The 2,331-nt window shown below is 39.0% G+C and overlaps 1 protein-coding gene across 2 annotated transcripts in view; it reads left to right on the forward strand.

The window, feature by feature from the left end:
• fras1 (Fraser extracellular matrix complex subunit 1) overlaps nt 1-2,331 on the forward strand; it is a 242,061-nt gene that overhangs the window by 132,004 nt on the left and 107,726 nt on the right. The gene's annotated exons all lie outside the window — the stretch shown is intronic.

Raw genomic sequence — 2,331 nt, forward strand, 5'->3', positions numbered from 1 at the left:
ACACACACACACACACACACACACACACACACACACAAACACACACACCAATGCAACTACTTGAAAGTTTTTATTTTTTATTCTTAAAATGAAGCAGGACAACAGCAAAATAGAAAAGGGAGATAGAAAAACTGTAATCACTTTTCTTTACCTCCCTTATACCTCTAACTGTGTGCTGTGAAATTCTATGTTTTTACCACAATCACCGCTGTGCTATCGTCTTACCTCCCTGTTCAGTCTTTGTACCCACTGATCGTACTGCATTCAGTATTTGGCAGAGAGAAGAATACTTTTCCTACCTGCTCACTCTTTCTCGAGCACACCCAAGTCATTCTCCAATGCTGGTGTTTTATTTAGCTCTACTTTTTGTCTCTCAGCTTATCTTCTTATCATCTGCCAGAGCTGCTGTTACCTGAAATACTATAAAGCCTATGTTGCCAAACAGCTGTTGTGTACATTAAGGTTGAATTTGAGGTATTTAGTTGACATCATGAGACTTTCAAGTGCGTTATTAACAGGGGTTTAGGGAAAGACTGTGGTCGCTGACTAAAAGAAACCAGTATAGACTGTTTGCAGGAAACAGCAATATCACTGATGAAGATGTAAGATACAAGAGGTGTAGGTCTAGGTACATGCAGTGTTGCAGTATCAATTGTTGATGTAGTCAACAGACATACCTGGACTCTCGGGAAATTAAAACACAAAATAAAGCTTTAGTACAGCTTGCACTTTTGCACTATACTTGAAACTGAACTAGGGGTTTGGGGATATGGATGCTTTTGCTGCCTTTCTTAATTTTTGTGGATTTTAGTGTGTCAAAAGAGACATGACGAATTTGGGTATGTTTTATTGGGATTTCTCACAGCATTGCAGTCTGTTTACAGTCACTGAGCAGCTGTGTTACAAGGTGGGTGAGAGAATACGTCAATTACAGGGTGCTCTGAGGAATGTTTTTATAGTGTCTAGTTAGCTTGTTGGTTCCTGGTTCTTAAAGCTTGGAAACATTGTAATTTGTTGCTTCTGTTGTTGGTACTTTATCCTCCACTTCCTGTGTTGTTTCCTTATGTGAGGATGAGGGGAGTGAGAGAGATTAAAAACCTTGCTAGTTTTCTGGCAGTCACAGTAGTTCCTAAATTGGAGTTTGGAGCCCATTTTGGGTCACAAAATGATTTTACTTGAGACAAATTAGCTATCATGCTTTTTACCTTTTGAATAATAGATATTTAGAAACCTCTGGGTTCCTTTTTTAAAAATACATCAAGTCAGCCTGAATACAGGAAGCCAAATTCTTCATTCACACTTGAGTAGTCTGCAAATTGAATGCATCTTGTATACTGAGTCTGTATCACTTTCAATTTTAAAGATTTTAAAGTGAACCTGAAGCCATTTAGATTGTAGCATGATTTGTCTCCTCACCACAGTTTACTTTTAAGTTTAGAGCGGGCAAAGCACAGATGAAAATTGTGTTTACTCTACCTGGATTGAATAGCCGTTAGCAGTATTGGATTCCCTTAATTGGAAGAGACAATTACAAATCGATGAGTAGTAGTTGGATTGGAGCGTCTTCTTAACACCCATTCATCTGGGTGTTAAGAGCACGCCAGGCTGTTAAACTGGGGGTTTAAGATCAGGTTAAAGGCTATTGTCACTATTGAAAATGGTTTGTAGTAAGAAAAAGTTTACAATAACAAGAGTTAATGAATCAAAGGAGAAACACCAGATTAACCAGCAAAAAGAGTCCATTTTGGTTAGGTGTGACTTAAAAATCCACATACGGCAAGGGGAATAGGACAATAAAACGTGCCTTGAGCTGCATGTTTAGAGATGTGCTTTAAATTATATTTCAGCATGTAATATTGAATTTTTTGCTGTTTTCCTGCTCACACTTTGGAAAAATGTGTTTGTCATACAGAAAATTGGATTTGAACTGCTTGTCACAGCAAAGAGTCACTTCGCACATCAGCTATTGTGTCTCCCACTTTTCTTTCACTCTAAGCTTCCTAAATTAGGCTTGACAAAGTGAGCTGAGGATCAACTTGATAAATGACGTCTCATTAAATCTCTATTCACAGTAATACATAGAGCATTTGTTCCATTCTGCCTCTATTCTAAGTTACAAAGGTTTCCCTCAGTCAGTGGGTTCAGGTGTACAACTGAGAACAATGGAGGTTTTTGTATGTACGTGCATGCGTGCGTGTGTGATGCTCTAACAGATACTCAGACCACCTCAGCAACTACTGTCCTGGAGCGGAGGAGGAGGGCATGAAGACATGAACATTAGACTCACAGGCTCCAGCCTTTAGGTATACACACACACACACACACACACAC

Source organism: Etheostoma spectabile, chromosome 5 (assembly GCF_008692095.1).
Source record: "Etheostoma spectabile isolate EspeVRDwgs_2016 chromosome 5, UIUC_Espe_1.0, whole genome shotgun sequence".
Lineage (NCBI taxonomy): Eukaryota > Metazoa > Chordata > Actinopteri > Perciformes > Percidae > Etheostoma > Etheostoma spectabile.